This window comes from Sinohyriopsis cumingii, chromosome 4 (genome assembly GCF_028554795.1).
Source record: "Sinohyriopsis cumingii isolate HCF-2022 chromosome 4, ASM2855479v2, whole genome shotgun sequence".
Taxonomy (NCBI): domain Eukaryota; kingdom Metazoa; phylum Mollusca; class Bivalvia; order Unionida; family Unionidae; genus Sinohyriopsis; species Sinohyriopsis cumingii.
The window spans coordinates 36286108-36308443 of NC_142964.1; positions in this window are offsets into that span (position 1 = coordinate 36286108).

Here is a 22336-nt window from a genome sequence, read left to right on the forward strand (position 1 = left end):
GAATTAACACTCATGATAATTGAAATGTCTTCCACTGTTTATTGAGCATCATCTTCTTTTTTACCCTTCACAGTAGCCACTTCCTACCCACCAGTCACAAACAATGGCCTTCCACTATGTGGATCATCTTCAATCTGTGGATTTGTGACCATCTTTAAAATTACGAAATCACCTCAGAATTGTAGGAGAATTGCATCTTTAAACTTTATCTAAGTCAACTTGATAGCAATAGGAGGGTTGAATAAGAATGCCTGGATTTTACATTTTATACAATTTGCTCAATAGCAGATTTGTTTCCCTTTGATATTTTTATGTCATTTACCTATGCTATATACAGACATTTATCTTATCTGCAGGTGTCTGGTATGCTGTACATGTAGCTGCATTTCATTTTATAGAAGATTATTTTGTCTACCAATCAGTGTTAGATTTATTGACATGTTCAAAGAAATAAAAAAGTTGTACTGAACTATTCTGAACTGTAAAAATGCCATTTGTATAACTAGATTGTGGTGTGTGTGTGATTTGTATTTTTAACGTAGCTTAAACAATGTTTCAGTCATATTGTTACGATGTCTGTAGTGTGGCAGTTTATAGTGATGTCTAGCACTGAGGCATTATGCCGCAGACATGTAGCATGATGTTCCACCCAGTCAGATTTTAAACTGACACTAGGCTGACCATTCCTAACACTCACCTCTTAATCCTGAGCACCTAGCAAAGCAGCTGTTAGTATCATTTTTAGAAGTCTTTGGTATGACTCGGCCAGGGTTTGTACCTGCCAAAATGCAGGACATTGAATGCTAGTGGAGTATAAAACAAATGTTCCATTCCTCTACATGAAGTGGCTGTAGATATATTGTAAAGGAAATGAAAAGGTAATGTTGACTTTACCTTGAATTACATGTAAAATGTAGGATGGGAAACATGGCAAGATAAAATACCCTCTAGTAGTCATTCCAGTGTGAATCAAGTTTCGTTTACCACACAAAATGGTTGTAGAATTGTAGAGGAGAAATAACAATAATAATAGTTTCCCTTTTAAATTGACCATTGACATGTTATTCTGAATGTGGTACTGAACACATACATGGTACCTTGATAAAGTTGTGTACCTAGTTTCATCCCTCTATTTGAAATAGCTGTAGAGTTAGAAAATAGGAATGAAAAAAAATTATGTTGACTTGTTGATACTGACATTGAAAATATTGCCCAGAATGAGATACAAAATAATTCTCATGTATCAATGTACAAAGCTTGATCAGTTTACCTCAATGTAAATAGAGTAGATGGGGAAAAAGTGAGCAACATTAATGAAAGACACAATCTAGATCATGTTATTTTATGAACCATCTGGCTGAGATACAGATGTCTACCAAGTTTTAACCTTCTACATACAAAAGCTTTTGAGTTTGAAAGTAAAAACAAAAAGTACTCAAAATATGGATGACTACCCTTGACCTTCAAGACAGGTATTCAGCATGTGTTGTATGAATATGTACAAGTATAAGGCAATGAAAAAGTCGATGAGGTATCGTTTCTCCTTTGAATATGTTCCCCAATCACATTACCAGTATGTTAAGAATATTAGCCTGCTACTTCGTGAATCCAGCCCTACTAAAGACAAAAAGCGTCTTATACCGGCTAGTCTTAGATAAACAATGGACAGTAACTCTTGCCAATTACCTCCCTCAAGATACCACCAGGTTTCGCCAGTTTTTAGCTGAGCAAGACACCAACGTAGACGCTCGCATAACGGGGAGATTGAGAGTGTTTTTAAGTACTGTGATTGGGTAAGTATTCTCGGAGAAACGTAATTTACTTTGAATACGGGCTCCAATCACATTACGTTAGAAAAATAAGTAATAGGAGGAGGGGATTCTCAGCATCTGACCTCTACCTCAGGTATCCTTCTGGGGAGAAGTGGTTAGATTCCCCATATGAAGGATAACCCATTATCTGCATAGCACAAGCAACACATTCTGGGATTCCTTGATCTAGGACTCTTATATTGTTGAGAAGATGAAGTTGAAATCTCACTTACAAAATGTTTCCCTGGCAAATCCAGCAAAGCTAAACAGGCTGTGTTGATTGATCTAGCTGAGTCTGGGAGAAGGGAGATGAAATCACTATACACGAAACATACTTATATACTGTCACACACAAGGATTGGAAGTGTAAGGAGAGAAAAGGGGCAGGAATATTCACACAGTATACAAAATGTTCAATATGGCAGCCGTGACTGCCATACTGGATGCAGGGCCGTCTTAACAACATTGTAGGCTCTGGGCAAAGCAATGCACTGAGGCCCCCTACCCACCCACAGGAATTCCGCTAGATGTCACTATTTTTTTAAAATTGGGAAACGTGCTTTCCACTGCACTTTTAAAGCAAATTAAATTTCCAAAATATCTTTCAATATTCATTAACAATATGGGCAGCATGATGCCCCTAGAAGAGTGAGGCCCTGGGCAACTGCCCAGTGTGCCCATGCCTTAAGACAGCACAGACTGGATGCATGAACCTTCAAGATCAACTTCACATCATAAAATGTTTTGAGAAAACTGTCAAAATAACCGTCTTCAGATGGAGTAGCGATAACACTATTTCAAGATGGATACTGTGTCGGGCATTTTGGATATCTAACAAGCACGAGTTTCATTAGGACCAACTAGACCTTGTGATGAATGTATGTAAAGGTCATGGTAATCCTTCCAGTAGTTTAGAATGACAAGCAACAGCAATCTTCTGCAATTGGAAAGTAGACACTGGACACCAGAAGATCGGCAATCATAGAAGTTGTTCCTGTCTATAACAAGTAGAGGTAAAATATGTCCCATATCCTTTACCATATTGTTAGATCATTTTATATTTATTTTAAAATGACCCAAGAACTTAGACTGGTTGAAGGACAATGTTATAAATATGAACATGCATGTTTTTACGCATGCATATATGTGTTCGGACCGCAAAATTGGATGTGCAGAGAGAATTCTTTATTACGTCGACGCAGCAAAACATAAAAAGAATAAAAATATAATACATGTACATGCATATATTTTATCTTCCTTAATATGGTGTCGCTTTCTTTGTTTTGTAGCTGTTATTTTCTTGCTTGGGGCGTTCTTGTCCATAAAACATCCCAAAGTGCATGTCTGTTATGGTATGAAAATGGTGTTATATTTATATAGGATGGCACGATTTACCCAAATACTGTCCAAATATACCAAAATACTCGCAAATACTGTCCAGAAACAAGCATGTGATACATTTACTACGAAATAAATTTTCAAATTCATTGCAAAGTTAATTTCTGGGTCAAAATGAAATACGTTAAATTACTAAAGCAATTAGAAATTCCTTGTACGAAACGTAACGAACGTCTCCAATGACCATTTACTAGGAAATTATTATTATTACCTATTTGCACCGATCATTGTAATGATTAAATATTCAATAAAGCAGTTTGTCAAAACAATGGAATATCATCATTATTTGTAACGTTTTTTTATGACATTTAAAACATCTGCAGAACGTTCCTTGTGAGTATATATTTTATATGTACATATGGTAAGTACTAGAACAACTAAATGTGCAAAGGCGACGCAGAGACGTAATATATTTACAATACTGGAAAATATTTACAGTTGATAAAAAATTAAGACTTAGAAATGTTTGATTTGTCTAAATGTTGATCGTTGTAGTTCTTTTCTTTACTGATAAATATTTGCAAATGGGGAAATTACTTCTCTCTCCTTTTTTATTATTGACCATGAAATGTCCATGTGTAACATTCTAAACATCTAATTAAATGTTGACATCAATAAAAACTCTTTACTGTTGATACATTTAAGGTATAGGGTAGTGAAGTGCTAATGTAGTCAGATTGACACGTGTTATCGCGTGTTAGTCACAAGTAGCCATGCACATGCGCGCTACGTCAGTCAACATTGCGGTGCTACAAAGACAGTTCAAATGATTTTCAATAACAAATATGTTCCATACTGTTTGTTTGGCAAAATCGTCTTGCGAGAAAGCCTAACCAATTTACTCGTTGAAAAGCCACGATGTTGACTCTAAAACTCTCGGGACGGGGCAGCGCACATTTTGTAGACTGATTTGTATATACATTGTATATGTATCATATTTAGATGCAAAGAAAAGAAAATTAAACTAAGTCTATTATATCTTTTATCTCTTTATATTTTTTCCATGTTATATTTGTAAATGTTAAAAGAAAAGAATTAAAGAGATTTTAATCTCTTTTTTTTCTTCACTTTGTTTATATGTAAACAAAAAAGAGTTTTGATATTCTGTATCAATTTATTCATTTGTCAATAATTTATACTTACACATCTTAAATTGTGGATTCATGTATTAATAGCTAAATAATATGCATTGGGAAATCGAAAGTACTTTCATGCATGTAAAACAGCTATTAAATTCAAATTTGTTGGACTTAAAATGCAGGGTCCACGTACCTAGTCTTGGGTAGACAAATGTGTAGCACATTCTTAACAAGCTATACTAAAGAAAATAGTCCAATACAATACTATCCAATAACCTTTGTGAATTTTCTATTTTACTTTGCGTGTCTTTGTATGTGTTTATTTTTATGACCGATATTGCTCTAATTGATCATATCTTTCTTTCAGATTTAGATTCAATTTTATGTATTTTATATATATATATATATATATATATATATATATATATATATATATATATATATATATATATATATATATCTATATATATATATATATATATATATATATATATATATATATATATATATATATATATATATATGTATGTATGTATGTATGTATGTATGTATGTATGTATGTATGTGTGTGTGTGTGTGTGTGTGTGGATCGTCAGAGTCTAAATCTTTCCTAGGAGAAATAAGCATCAAATAACTAAAAGCAAAAATATGACCACACAAAGGCCAGTCAAGACACAGTAACTATATAGCAGACATGACAATATAGCATATACATAGCAAACATGGAAGATCATTGGCCACGATCACTGGATATATGAATCATCTAATGTAATTGTGCACAGACAAATATGTCAGTGGGTGATAATACAAAACATATAACAAGTTATTAATTTTACAGAATAAAGCTATCAAGTATTGGAAGAGGAGGAAAAAAGGGGCCTGTATATACAGGAACCTCGGAGAACGACTCATCCATGAAAGTAGCAAATTAAGAGAAACCATCGCAACAAAAACACGATTATATAAATACATTTTATTTTCAATATTCCTTTTGATTTTTTACTGAAAAAAAACCAACAACACATAAATATCAGAGGATGGGAACACAAACACATAAAAGCATTTGAATGTTTCGAATAAAGAACCAGGGAGGGGGATACACTCGAGGCCAATAGCTAATTATATCTAAATGTCGAAGGTGTGCCCACAAATAAAAACTAACATCATTCTAGAATATAGATATCTGTAATTAAGTATGCAATTTAGGGACATATGTGTTGTCCCGTACTTTGTCGATAATTTCCGAGCAAATGGAAATTAGAGATGTTCGTTACGTTTCGTACAAAGAATTTATTTATATGTTAAAGACGGTTCTTTTCCCTGAAAGTATGAATACCATATCACACTTCATAAAGGGTCGTCACGTTTATATTTGCATTCTTTTTATTCTTTGTTGAAAAGCGTACACGTTAGCTGGAACTAATGTTTAAGTCAATTATATGATACTCTTCTTTTATTGAGAATGGAAAACATGTACTTAGAAATGTAGTTCTTTTTATTGAGAATGGAAAACATGTGCTTAGAAATGTAGTTTTTTTTTAATTGAGAATGGAAAACGTGCTTAGAAATGTATTTTTTTTTATTGAGAATGGAAAACATGTGCTTAGAAATGTAGGGTTTTTTTTATTGAGAATGGAAAACGTGTGCTTAGAAATATAGTTTTTTTTAAATTGAGAATGGAAAAAGTGCTTAGAAAGGTGTTTTTTATATTGACAATGGAAAGCATGTGCTTAGAAATGTATTTTCTAAAATTGAGAATGGAAAACATGTGCTTAGAAATGTAGTTTGAAAGGCAAATGCTATCTTAATGAAATTTGTCTGGTGTCGAATTTTTTCTATAGCAAAATGAAATGTCCAGTTCTAATACTTACCTTCTAAAGCGTTGAATACACTCGAACAACAATTACAAATGTCAGTTTTAATATAGAATCTGTCGAATTTGCATTAGTATCTCATGCAGGAACTGGGGTGGTTGTGGGCTAATCACTTCATTTTTTTAGCTCTAAGACGGCAGTAAAGCGAACTTGATTTGTTGGTTTCTTGATTTTAAATGGCACTTTTAACACATGAATTATTCCTCAGTTTCCAAACTATCAATTATGTCCATTATTTCTTTTTACTTTTGGTTACAGTTATTCACAATGCTACTTTTAGGCGATGTGATGATATAGATTTTGATTTTGAGATTGAGGGTTTTGTTAGCTTAGCCACAAATGTTTTGAAAATATGCTGGAAAATTTCTGAGAACATAAAAGTTACTTTAGGAGCAAAATGAAATAAATCTTTTAAAGCCCACACTACCCATCCATTGATAATTGTTAAGTTTTGAAACAATTGTATTATCTACTAGCTGTTTTTTGAAATCTACAAAGCAGATACAGAGATGCTTCCAGGGCATCAATCATGCAAAATTTGTTTGAATTTGCCAACTGTTGATGCACAAGAACTCCCACAATTTAGTTTAAAGTCATGCATATGAAAATGTACTCTGCACTGTAAAAAAAAATTATTTACCCGTAAAGTGCTTTAGTTAAGTCACACCAGTAGAGTATCATCGTGTTTTTTTTGCAACATAAGTCTTTTTTATGTAGGCAACTGTTTACATCTGGACTCTTCAACTTGACATCAATGGTTCTTAAACTAGATTTGATTGGCACATTGGGCCCTGTAGCAAGCATTATAGCATAGTTTAAGCCATGTAACAAGGAAGATTTACAACTGCATGTTTAAAATACAGCCAGCATAGAAAAACAAAAATGGCTAATTCCCTGCTTGGTTCATCTTCTTATGTTCCGCAAATACTGGCCGCTGATACGGATGAAGACAATGATTTTTGTTATTATGAAGTATATCTGATTTATTGGAGCTGGGAAAGTGTCAATGGAGATACCAGTGACTGATTTTGAGGCCCAAAATGGTGTTCAATATGAGTCCAATGTACATGCTGAATGGTAAAAATAGTATTTCCGGTCTCCCCAACTTCAGCGGTATTTCAAAATTTAATGTAAAGCAGACATGATACCAAGTCTAATTAAATTACAGACAATTTAAAATTAAAGGACATTTTCATTTCTTTTCTCAAACAATTTAACCCAGCTGGATCATGTGCTTCAAAACTGTAAAGCCTTTAAGGGTTAAGATCAGTTGAATAAATAAGAATACAAATGATATTAAGAAGTACAATCATTTATTTAGTCAAAATACCTCTGTCAAAGCAAGCAAGCTATGGCATTTATGGACCTAAAACCCCAATACAGCATTATGGAACAGATAAGAAATCTGTAAGTAGTGTGTGTATGTGTGTGTGTGATTTGGATTTTTAATGTAGCTTTAAAAAAAAATTGAGTCAAATTGCTATGATGCCTGCAGTGTGGCAGTTTATAGTGATGACAAGCAATTGGGCATCATGCTGCAGACATGTAGCATGATGTCCCAGCCAGTCACATTATCCTGACACCAGGCTGACCAGTCCTAAAAATAATATCTTAATGCTAAGCGCCAAGCGGGGCAGCTGTTACTACCATTTTTGTAAGAATTTGGTATGACTCGGCCAAGGTTCGAACCTGCGACCTCCCGCATCCAAGATAATGCTCTAACTATTAGGCCAACCGGAGCAGTCTAATCATAATAGTCAGTAAAGTACTAATTTAAGAAAGTAAAACTTGGCACAGCTTATGTTTGTTAAAAGTTCAGTTTTGGAGCAGAAGTATCCAAAATATAAAATATAATACATACCGGTATGAGCACTAGAAAATTGTACTTAACAATCATAAAGAACCATAGGCTATCTATATGTTTCTTTAGATATCATACTATGAAAGGACTGTTCTCAGAGAGGAGTTTTAAAACACAAGTTATATGGCTAAAATAAGGAGTTAATCAATTGGTAATTAAATATAAAGCATAATCATTGTCGAAAATGGAAAATAACATTGACAGCTGCATAAAAAAATGGAATATGCGTTATTTTGAATTTTTTTATCTTTGTTCTTTTAAGTATTTATTATTTTAACAGACGAATTTCCCTAAAATTATATAATCAATGTACCATTGTTGTGAATAATTAGATATTTACTGGGTGGAGTAACTTAGTCTTTAAAAATGCCACATTTTGTATTCAACATTTTTCAGCGTCTTTATTTCTAATAAATCAAACATTGATAAAATTTATATAGTGTTGGGTTGCTTTTTACTACATATTCAAATGTAAATGTCATGATTGCTTGAATATATGTTATGTACAAAGACTGTCATTCTCATTTTTTGTACTAATAGACTAACTGATAAACTAATGAATGGTTAGTTTTATTGAAGAGATTATAGAATATAAATTGTTTTTGTGCATTATCAGATTTGATATGAGGACTTTTAATTTTTATTTGTGATCCCAGAAACTTGTTGTGCTTCCTGTACAAATATAAGTTATATTATGATGAAGTAAACAATATTTTACAAAATCTAAGTTAAGAATATGTGATCATGATTTTAAATAAGAAATAAAACTGTCAACATTGTGTAGAGATTTTTTACTTATTGATTATGGAATTTTATATTGTTACAGATTTATTTAGAGATCTTAAAAATAATTTTGGTTTAAGACTATCAGGGTATTATTTTCTTTATTGTTAAGACAGTCTTTTTCTTTGTTAATGGGTTTATTGATTTGATATTAAATCCATACTTGTATGCTCTTACTGAATTGTATACTGGTATGGTTTTAACAGCTATTTAACACATTCCATATTATATAGACCATGTTGCATGAGAGGATAAGGAGGAATCTGGGACTTCCCTATTTAGTATAAACATTTTGTATATAAAATGAAGTTAATAACAGTAAATTTTTATATATATTAAGTTGGAATTAAAGTTTGAACAGAAAGTATATTAAGATATACTGTTTTTATTAGCTTGAAAGAAGAAGCCAAATTTAATGCCTTATAGGCTCATGTAGTATATCTTTTGATTCACCTCAAGTTAATATCAGACACTACTTGTTTTCACTGATATTTGTGTTTTGAATCTTGCATGCTGTGGGCTAATACAAGATGTAATATTTGTTCTAGCAAACCATAATACCTGCAGAAGGAACCCATATTGGGACTTTGTATTTTTCTCCACCTATTGAAATGATAACTTGCTACAATTACTTGAACTTGATTTCCCTAGCCACTGACAAGTCTTCGTATTTCTGAAGAAACAAAAAAAAAAAACAAATGCCAGAACATGTAACTATATTTTGACTAAGCTGACCTTTATTCATCTTCATTGTAACTTAAACTAGGATCACAACAATCTTACCTTGCATAAATTCAAATATTTAAAAGTCATTTTCACCCATTAAGCACGCCAACTTGATAACAACAAAATAGGCGTAACTTATTTTAGTTTATTATGTAATGTAGGATAATCAAATACATCATTTCAAGCAATTTTGGCAAGATGCAGCAATTTTTATTTCATTCTAGAGAGAGCTATTGTTTGCCAATACTATCCTACACGTTATGTTTTTAAACTTGTAATAGTGTGAAATTTATAATTTTATTGGTGAACTTAAAGCAGGGTTTGACAATTCTCCAATGAATAAAGAAAAACAACATTCACTCAGCGAGGCAAGTACCAAATGTTTTATTCGACCAGAATAAACTTTTACTATACCAGTTATGATAAAAATATCAAAATTGACGTTACTGACCTGAAATCAGTCATATGAAAGATTGTTGCTGGATTCTATGACCCTAATGCAACACTTGGTCAGCACTGACCCTGCACTCATCACAGAGTGGTTTGACAATCCACTTGACACAGATATTTTAAATTGCCATTTCAAAAAAGTTGGATTGTTTAATTTTAGGCCCCCAAAAGGTAATAATAAAAACCAATAGGTCCATCAAACCACCCAATGTGAACAGCCTGGACCAAAAAATTATCAATCGCATCGTAACCGGAAAAACAAAATTAGCAGGAAGTTTTGGCAAACATCTAGTACCCAAGCCTGCTAATATCAATTGATATCACTGTAAAACCACTGAAGACTTGCCACATATATTCAATAGCTGCTCAAACTATCAGGTAGTTAGAATGGAATTTCAAAAAGCCCCCCCCAAAAAAAAAAAAAAAAAAAATGGACCCCCTACCTCTTACCCAGTTTTTCTTAAAAATAACAACCCCAACATAAATCTGACCTTCCAAAACATACTTAAATTCCAAGACACATCCAAGCTAAAGAAAAAATAAAAACACCATAAAAACACAAAATAAACAATGGGACCACTAATTCATTTCCCTAGAACTTAATGTTGATATGTTACAAAATAAACCAAAAATATTTTCTGCAAACAACTCATGCTTCGATTCAGTGAAGGGGAAAAAAGGAAAAAGCAACAACAAAACAACCCAAACTGCTGCGAAAAATTTGCATTTCAACGCTGATTTTTTTTCTCTTAACTTCGGTACCCTGATCTGCAACTAGTAGCATAGCGCACTTAGAATCCATGTTATTTTGTTAGTAGGAAAACAAACACAGAATATAGGAAAAGTTACATATTTTGTTGTCAACGATAGTACATAGATTAAAGTTTATGAAATATATCACGGGGGAAAAATACATTTACAGACAAATGTGTGCATCTCAAAATATTTCGTAGTCTATTTTTTCTCTCCCCACTAGTAGACTATTTCTAAAATTGTAAAATAGTTAATGCCCCAATACCTAGACACGTTACGTTACGCTTTGTGATGCAATATTGTGCAAGATGTCATTTGAGCACACTCCTGATTCAAGCATACAACATATTATATGTGACACATGTGGCTTTGTAACCTTAAAGAACAGAAATAGTCCATTTAGAAGGTGTAGGATTAGTAATCTAAGAGTTGCGGTTTCGATATCCGTCCAGGCCAGTATGAGTCAGATGCTTCCGTGTGTCCTTGGGAAAGGCACTTAGCTCCCATTCACTCGGCATGATATAGCCAAGTTGGTGTTTAAAGAGTTATAAAACAATGGTTCCACACGACAGTTAGTATGTCCTTCTGAGACAGGAACATGAAGATGTTTGCATTGGCGACATGCACAATGGAGAGAATGTTGACATACCTGAGTGCTCATGTGTTATAATTGAAATTTCTTTACATGCCATAATTATACAAGCAAATACAGTTTGCGCCATGGTGTACATAAATGAAAAATGGTGTCCTACATGCGTATACATGCACACTTTCTTATCAACAACCCGACCTCACTTAAAAATAAATTTCCACTAGCAGATGGACACCCTTGACATGTCCTGGGGGACCTGAGTACTCAGGCAAGGATGTCCCTCTAGCTAAAAAAAAAAAACAACCTGTAAAACATACATAACCCACCTAAACACTCTCTAAAACCAGATTAATATACACCGAAAGACGGGCGCTTTTGATATGTCCCTTGGGACCTGAATACTCAGCAAAGGTTCTCGTCTTCATAAATCCAAAAAATATCCTTAAAAATTAACAAAAATAATATTTAAATTTTTTTTTATAAAACAAAAACGGTTAAAAAAACAAATTTAATTTTTTTTTTTAAAAAAAAACAACCTCTTCTTATCTGCTCTCTACATAGCCCAAACATGCAAGACTGACAAGGTAATACTGCAGCCTACTTCTGTGATACAGACCATACTAACACTAAAGCAGCACCGAGTTTTCCATCCAATCCAACCTAGCTCATCTTTAGAACAATTTCGGACACAAGAACTAAAACTCAAAATTCGTGCAAGTACATTCATTTAGATCAGTACCATGGAATGATCGGACCCCTGCCTGCAGATGATTGCCTGCCTTCCTGGTCACTTTCTCCCTTGCCTCAGTCGGACACAAATAAGCGTGCAACGCACGCATGAAACACCTAACATAAATAAAAGCAAAAATAAATGAGTAGCGAGTGGAACTATGGTGTCAGAATCCTCACACAATTCTATCAAGAGGCCTACAAGAACTACCCAGTCCAACAGCTATTAGAAGCAGCTAACTACATATCTATGCTAAACAGCTACCATTTCCCCAAAATTACCTGAGAGGAAAAAGGACTGCAGAGAAATGTAAAGAAGCAGAAGAAAAACGGGGAACTTTTGCTTAAAAAGCCCTTCTAAGGGCTCACCAATACTGCCTCTTATCCAGGGAACCATTTTGGCTTGGTATCCCGTTTCGATAAAACTATTAAGTACACTAACTAAATCCTTCAATCCACCGCTTCAAAATTCAGACCTTTTATGACCTAACAGTGATCAAATTTTTTATATGTCGCTCAGACATATTAGTCATTAAAATTTGTAGGGCATCTACAATGTACACTATGCACTAGAATTTTTCGGGTTGTTAGGACGCAGGAAAATTTTACAACTTGTTTTGATTTGACCCAATTGTACAGGTGGCTGACACATTATTGGCATTTTTTATGGTCCATTAGTACAACTAAACTAAATTTGACTAAGTACGGGCTGGCGTTCTTGGGAGTGAAAGACATCCATCGGTGGCTTGCCGAGTTTACTGCCCTTTTGCCGCTCTCAGACATCGTATAACGGCGGCAGGGTTTCCAGATACTTTTTTCAATTCCCGCACGTGTACCTTTAAAAAGCAGCCCCAAAACCGCCCAATTTATATATTAAAATCTGAAGAGTAAATAAGAACCAAATACCATAAATTAAGTATCACTACAAACATTTATTCATCTGTAACTTCAAAGTATTCCTCAGGTAGAACGTCCTCGTCGTGATCAGCAGATTCAGTCGTCGCATACATTTTCGAATTGAAAGTACTCAGCATTGCTGTAGATGGGACAAATCCGTTGCAACAGATCCCGTTGCGCTTCATATAGCTTCGGATGCGTAACAAAGCTTCCATCATGCCTTGCCCCATCCTGTTTCTTACTTTCGTTTTAATCAGATTCATTTGAGAGAAAGTTCTTTCGACGGCTGCATTACTGTAAGGCAACGCCAACACACTTAAGGCGAAATGTCACAGTTGTAGAAAGTCAAAAAGTTCGCAAGCATCCGTATGATTTGCTACAGCTATCCAAAACTGCTCAACTTCATTATCACTATAGTGTGGCCAAGAGATTAAACTTATTCGCATCCACTGCTGCTCCAGGTCTCCCAAATTTCACTTGTACAGAGGTAAAAAGGACAACTTTGACAAATGCGGCTTCTGTTCTCCATGGACGACAGAAGGTGAGAGATCAGCCACAGATTCAAGCTGCTCAACATTTGCCTGCAATCTCTGACGCAGTTCCCTTAGTAGTTCCAACAGATAATGACGACAGCGCTCTTTTATTTGGTCTGCCAAAGAACCCTCAATTTTGGATTCGTGCAGCAGCAAGTTGAATTCAGTGACAAAGCTGATTGCTGCTAAAGTTAAATGGTTAGACCTGTTCTCTAGATTAAACGCTATTATTGCTCCCCACGACGGAAATGTGGTTGGTCTTACAATTCGGAGAATCACGTTTTGATACAACGTTAACAGTTAAGTCATCAACTTTGCAGGACTTGCTTTGTCTGATTCGAATAATTTGTTCACTCTGTTCAATTCCTGGAGTATTGACCGTAAAAACATCAAGTTAAGTTTATTTTCCAGTGAGCTGAACATCTGATACATTAGCTCAGCGGTGTAGTCGCGCAGCTTGTCTTTGACTATCTGAAAATGAAGTTTCAGTTCATCGTATTGATCAAGGACCCGCTGAACGCAGGCGGTGAGAGACAGCCAACGAGTGTCTGACAATTTCAGAATTTTAAGTGGTTGTTCACCAACATTAATGCATTCGAATAACCGTTATACTTCAGTCGGCGAATGGTACTCAGAGCAAACCAGTTGTATGTCTCTGATATCATGAATTCAACATTTCTTTGTATAGTCTTCAGTGCATGTGATGAACTTAGCTGAATAGAATGACATATGCACTTTATATGCACAAGATCTGGACAAACTTCACGAAATCGTGTCATTACTGAATTGTTTTTACCACACATAGTGTTACAGCCATCAGTTGCTAAGCCCAAACATTTGTTAATTGGTACTTTATAACGTTAAGAAATTCGGTAATTGCAGTAAATATTCCTTCTGCTGTTCCAGATTCAACTGATATTATTCCAAGAAATGTTGTGACAATAGATTTCTGTGAAGAACTGTAGTATCGTACCATGACACATAGTTGTTTTTGTAAGCCAATGTCAGTGCTTTCATCAATTATTAAGGAGTATGCCGTCTCCTTACCACTGTCTGACTGGACTAAGTCGGAGATTAATTCTTCATGCACTGCTCTGCCGATAACGTTCTTGATTAGTGCTGAACATTTTGTTCGATAGAGTGCTATGTCTTTACCGGAAATGTGATTAACAATCTCTCCAATGTGATCTACTGTTGCAATACTGGAATGGCAGGCCACACGTGCAGCCAGTTTCAACTCAGCTACCTTAACGGAGTTGTCGACAATTTTTACATCACAACCGACATCATGTAAAAGTTGGGGTATTTGAAAATGGCGCAGCGTTGCGTTTATGTTTCGTCGTTTCAGCATGATTTACCAAATCGCCACGATGGGCGCGAATCGTACATTTGCAGTAACGACAGAATGCTTTGGTATTATCATCAGGCACACTGCGTATCCAGTCCTTTAATGCGGCATCTCTTTCAAAATGTTTGGTGTATCGTTTCTCGTACTATGACCACTTACCCGTATTAAACTATAACTGAAAGTGATATTTAGCAAATAAAGAATGAACTACTACGATTTCAACTGATTAAATTTAACAATATTATAACACTGATAAAGTGATAATAGAGCCTCCGCCCTACAGACTACAGTTACCAGCATAGATATGCTAATTGAAATTTGGAATCAGAAGCGCGCTTCGTTCTTCCGGTTCCGGAATTTTAATTTTCTTTTTAAGTATGTGAGATAACATCTATGGAGATACATACAGAATAATGGATTCATTAAGATTTTTAGATATTATCGTCACTAGTGCCAATTTGAAATTGTATGCGGAGAATTTAATAGCAATTTGATGCAACCCAAATTACGGCGACACAAATCAGAAACCAGCCCAAAAAACCGTAACCCGCAATCTCAAAATTTTTCACGCAACCAAATTTCGAAAGGAGCCCAATTGCGTGAAAAAACCGCGTATCTGGCAACTCTGAACGGCGGAGATGTGGAACAATTTCCACCCGCCTAAAGCTAGGTGCCCCGATGTGACGTCATCGTTACGACCAATAGCAACGGGCGTTACATAGTGCTTGGGTCGACACCTTGTACAGTCAATAACGGACTGAAATCAACTCTTTGTTAACATCAGTGTGTGTGTTGGGCCCATTCCCACTCATGAAAGCCCTTCATTCAGGTCGTTAGGGACATATATTCATTATGATGATGAAACTTTTGTGGACGAAATGCCTTGTTTATAAAGGAAGTGATGCATGAGTTGCCTCGTGATTTTTCGGACTTTGTCCGGTACTCGGTGTTTTTCAAGGTTAATTTCTTTCTGTGTGCTAATCCACAAAATCTGTTTTATGCAATGAAGACCATTTTGTGATCTTGACAATTTACGTTCGATCGTACTCATCAAAGAGAAGAATTCGACAGGTGTGTGAAGCCCAAAATTCTATCACATAAATTTGGAGCCCATTTCCTGCAAACGTCCACATTTATAAATAATGATATAATATTAACCTTAGTGGTAATTTAGCAAAACGCTTCTTTCAGTAACGAAAACCTGACATTGGGAAATAGACATCTGTAGAGATAACCATATTATTTACTGTATCATTTAAATATTGGTTTTGGACAAATATTAAAATAAAATGTAGCTACCTGTGAAGGGAAAATCTTACAATTTTGCACAATTATAATTGCTGCTGGTCGCATTTGAGGGGCGAACTTTCTTGAGGAATACTTTTGAACAGAAACTCGTCAGTGTCATGGGATTCTGGCCATAAAAAGCAGAAAAACAGGTGGACACTGGTCAATGAGCCATTCAAGAGGGGGACCACTGTATATAAGGGCTTCCAACAGTTTTTGGAGACCCCAATTGTTTTAACTGGGCCAGGGAAGTATAAATGCATGAAAAAGACAATATTACTTGTCATAAATAATACAAAATATTGATATTTGTATTTCATGAGCTATTGTGTGAGAATATATGTAGGTTCCATTCTGGATGTGCTGTTGAATGGTTCTTACCATTATCCAGTTATCATGTATTTCCCTTTCAACTATTTTATTGTAAAAAGTATATTTTCTTACATTAACATTTATTTTGGAATATTAAACTGAAATAGTAGTTTCTGCTTTTCTTGTGATTTAAGCAAAATAAAATTTAATATTAGTTGACAGGCTCAAGTCCATGAAAATGTATAATGCTTACATAGCAGACTGATTTGGTCAAGTGTGATGGTGAAACTAGCTCAAAAAATAGTATTCTGTTAGGGATAGTAAAGGTTATTTCTGTTGCTTAATTCTTATCAGGTAGTTTAATCTAATTAATGCAGGCCATAAAGGTTAACAACCCTGACAGTCTGTTTTAAAACACATTATGATTTGTGGTGAGACAAATAAATGTGAGGATAATGGATGGATGGACAAGGACATGGAAAAATTATTTTACAAATATTCATGAAGAAAAATTTTGAATAGCAAAAGGCACATATGGACCAACAGCTTAATGTCAAACAAGTTTTATAAAAATATTTTGAATTGTTTGGGATTGATGCTCTTAAACTGAAAATGTGTTTGACAGACTAATGCACAGACAGCTAGATGGAATTCATTTATACATCTTTTGTCAACTTTGTTATGATGGGGGTGAAAACAAAATGTCACCAAAGTACTGTTGTGATATAATCAATTTATAACAGGCCTGCACAGAGTTAAACTAATGTTATTAAACAACTAAGATTCTAACGAATTGGAAAGTTTTGACTACAAAACACTGCTTTGGCATAATTTTTTTTTAAATCAGTCAGAGCTCCTTAAATGAACACATTTATTATCACAACAATATGTCATATCCTCTCAATTTTTGGTTTTCAATATGAGTTTCCAGTGTTTCACTGAATGTTTCTTATCCATTCTTAACTTTCAAATTGTTTAAAACCCTGGAGATTTTTGAAGGATAGATCCTTGCCCACCAATTCTAGGTTAGTTTATATAAACATACAAGAATCTAACATTTATATTAATTTTAGAAACATTTTCTTGGACACTGTATGCATTGATGGACATTTCATCAAAGTAACAATTCATTTACCTATCCACTTTGAACAATATTGGAAGTGTCTTTTGTGAAGATACAACAGAAGAAACAAAACTATTTCATCCTTTACCAGGCAAGAAACACAAACCTAATGAAATCACTATATGTATGAGAACTGTTATCGAGAACAATCTGCAAATATAGTTACTTAGTAATTTAAAACTTTTCTGTTAGTTATATGGAAATGGATAACAAATGCATATTTAGAGAACTACCTTTGTTTTGTTGCATTGTTGCTGTATATATACCATGTTCTGGATGGTCTGATGGAACACCCATGACAAGCACCTGCAAGAAAATGTTGTTGTTGTTGGGTTTAACGCCATTTTTCAGCACACGATAGGCTATGCATGGCGGCCAGTATTAATAGTGGAGGAAGAACCCGGGAAAATCCCGAGAAGAACCACCAACCCACGAGAAGCTACTGGCAAGCCTTCTCACATACCTACATTGGCCGAATCGGAGACTCGAACCCACGCAGACAGAGGTGAGATGGCAGTGATCCGTAACGGAGAGCGCTTTAGACCACTCGGCCACTTCATAAAGTGGAGTTGGAAGTTTACATGTAGTGATTTAACCTAACCAATTAAAAAAAAAACACAACAGTATGGCCATATGTAAATGACACTGTATATGGGTGTTTTTTTTTAAAAAAAAAAACAACATAGCTTTTACAATTTTTCAGTCATATCACTACTATGTCTAACACCAGGCCGACCAGTCCTAACACTAACCTCTTAATGCTGAGCACCAAGCGAAGCAGCTGTTAGTACCATTTTTATAAGTCTTTCGTATGACTCGACCGGGGTTAGGACCTGCGACTTCCTGCATCCAAGGCAGATGCTCTAACCACTAGGCTGTTGACACTGCATACAGTCTTTGAGCAATTGTATGTATGTATGTATGTATGTATGTATGTATGTATGTATGTATGTATGTATGTATGCATGCATGCATGGATATATATATATATATATATATATATATATATATCTCTCTCTCTCTCTCTCTCTCTCTCTCTCTATATATATATATATATATATATATATATATATATATATATATATATATATATATATATATATATATATATATATATATATATAACCAATTTCGTATCCCCACTTGTACTATGGAAGCTGATGCTAAATTCAACTCAAACAAGATGAAGAAGATGCAACAAGCATATTGACTCTTGTCTTTGATATAAATATGACATTCAAAATGATATGTCTCATTATTTCCTAGGTATGGTGAGTGGTTGCCAGAGTTCAGTATACAAGTTAAATGAAATAATGTATGACTATTTATCTTGGATTATCAATTTAAATAAGGAAATGTTATCAAAGCTACTCATTGATCTTGGTGCAAAAATTAGTTTACCTTCTTTTATTGAGAACTAATGCGACTACTATCAGTGGAAAAGATCATAAAACAGGGCTATATAGTAACATTTTCATATACTGGTCTGAGCATGTTATTCCTTTTCTTAGATTTATATAGAATTTACCTTTATACCATATATTGTATTATACACCGCTTATACTAAATAAAGCTTATAAAATAAACTGTGAAGTTGGAGTCTTGTTTAATTCGTTAATTTAATTTGATGTCATACAACTACCTGAGTTAATTTTTGAAAAAAATTATTGGGCGACAATACTGAGCTTTCCACCAATGAGATTCACTCAATATTCGTTCAAACATTTGTATTTCTACCAGAGGTGGAATGGTGTAGCCTTGTAAAAGTTTTAACAACAATGACTTGCAAATTTCGAAATAAGGGTAATCAGTTGCAAAGTGAGTATATTACGTATATGATGTATGCGGCAGCCATACGAATAGCTTTACGTAAATAATACATACAGTGGCAGTGCTTAGGGGGCGCTCACCAGTTATCATGTACTTTTCAGAGAGTGACGTATGTAAGGTGAAGTTATTTGGAATTAAACCATGCACAGTGTAGAGAATGTTGTCATACCTCTATGATACTTTAATGTAATGTGGCTGACATTTCTTTGGATATTGTACTTTTGGAAATCGTAAATGATCTAAGCACACTGCTAACTAAAATGACTGCTTCCTTGTGCTCCAAAAATCAGCTTGAATTTGTCTAAAGTACACTATCCTTAGCAGCTATTAAAATAAGTAAAATGAATTTTTCCAGACCAGACAATACCAGCTTCTAAAAGTTCAATGAATGAATTACCAAATATATATAAAATGTAAAAAAAAAGAAAGTTATCGGCTCTTTTTTTTTACAATTTACCTCTGAAGTTCAGGAAGTGGAAATGACCAAGTGGAGCTAGGACTTTTTTGAAAGATGCACATATGGAGTAAGGCCAAGCTGTATATTCTATAACCCATATTACACCTGTCAATCATACACCAACGTAAAGGGAATTAAAGGTTCTTTGAACTATACCTAAGATATACATGGTCTTTTTTTTAAATAGCCAGTATAACCAGTGAGGAAAGCCGGGGAAATTCTTTTACTTTAAAATTCTAACCCTATGTAAAATATGAAACTGTTGAGCGCCACCTGATAGTCTTTCCAGATGCGGTAAACGGTAGCCGTGCGATGTTTTAAAGGATAGTTCAATTGTTAATATGAGTTTTGTTATATACATTTTAGACTAGAACAATATAATCCATGAGCAAAGAGTTACTTACTAGAATTCTAACACATTTCCTCTTCCAAACAGCTATGAATAGAATCTCATTCTTATTTCTTTAATAGACCCTCCGTTTCGAGTGGATACGGATGCAATGATAATGTATAATTGGCAACTGTTTAGTACATCTACACTACACAAATTGTTGTAATTTTTTCAAGAAATTGAAATACATACCTGTTTATTGCTATCGCTGCGTAATTTCTGATAATGTGTACTTCTGAAGTACTGGGCACGTCAGTGTTCATTCTTGATGGTCAGATTTCATCTTTTGACGCCATATTTACAGTTGCCGAGTCTGGTGTTGTGTGTGATGTCACGACCACGTGACACACTTTTTGGAAGAAATTACACGATTGGTACCAACGATTTTGCACGTTCATAGTCTGTTACACAACAACAACATTATTACTGCGAACATAACTCCGCCCAGATCGCGCGCTAGACATAAGTTTCGAAAGAAAATGGCGTTTTTTTCTACTTAAAATTGAAATTTGGAGTCATATTGTGTATGAATGCGCATTGCAACAAGTTTTCCATTTGATCTGGAATGAATAGATTTTGCTATTTTTGTCGATTCTTCGAAATTTCGTGATTATGGACTGGATTCATCTGTGCAAATTGTACATGAAATACATCGGATTGAAGCAACGCGGGAAAAGAGTGCTTACATCTGCTAGTGTGTTTGTTCTGTCATCGACTATTTTAAATCATAATGGGAAAAATATGAAGCGCTTCAATTGCAATTATCATAAAGACACTATTGAATTTCATGTTTATTTCATATTGAGTGCAGTAAGGAGGATGTAATTGCACTTGGAATATAGTCAAAATTACAGTACAATTTCGAAATGTGTAATCAAGCTTGAGAACCCACGACATAGCTCATGTAATTCGGATTTGCAGAACTAAGAAAGAACATTTTGAGGAAATTCAGAATGTAAAACTGTAAGTATATTTTTGCCACTCTTAATACCACCTAAAGGAGTCAGTTTGTGCCTTTATAGCTTGCATATTATTTGTAGGTACCAAGCAGTTTTATGAAATCTGGCGTCTATCGCCAAAATCCGAAACATTGAATCAAAAAAGTTAACGCGGAATGCAGAAAAGCAGCTGGCATGTGCAGTCTACGAAACATCTGCGTTAGTTCATTCAGAAAAAATTTAATTCACCAAAACGTAAAGCTACACGAGAGTACATTTGTTTACAAAGTAGTTCCTAATACACTATTGGGCACACGTGTCCTGCACGTGAGTGCAATATGAAATTGTGCAATATCATAAAATACTGAACGATTCTGACAATGTAAAGTTAACGGAGAAACAATGAGCATATAATAAGGAACAATACTGGATAATACAACTGAAAACGCTTGGGGAGTTCAGCATAAATGAAAACATCTAACCTTCCCGTTGCAGTCTTTCTACAATTACAACCAGTCATCAGTTTTTCTACAGTACGAAATGTTTGCGATAATATGTATCCAAATAATTACATTTATTATTATTATTATTATTATTATTATTATTATTATTATTATTATTATTATTATTGGCCATTATTCCACTGCAGCATTCTCTTGTCATATATCCTTTAGACCTCCATGCATAACTCTGACGGAATATACTTTTTTAAAGCAAATTTTGTAGCACAAACTCAATGTTGAGAAGGGCGAACAAACACAAGAAGACATGGATGTACCTCAGATCTTGCCAGTAGCACTTAATTGACTATGTAATAGTCCGCCAGCGCGACGTCTTCATCACCAAGGCCGTGCGAGGACCGGAATGCTTTCCCGACCACAGAATAGTCCAAACTACCATAAAGCTGAGCATCGTCCCAGATCATCCATGACGTCTTAAGCTTGTGAGCACAGCCTTCAACATTGTCAAACTTCAGCAGCCTTCCACCCAGCCCAATTTCCAGAAGAGCCTAGATGACAAGCTGTCAACCAACAGACCTATACGTGGAAATGCCTCCGAGAAATGGAACAAGCTCGGGGACATGATAAGGAACACAGCTACGGCGACTTTGGGCCCAAAGAAACGAACCAATCAAGACTGGTTCAATGATAACAACGGTGCCGT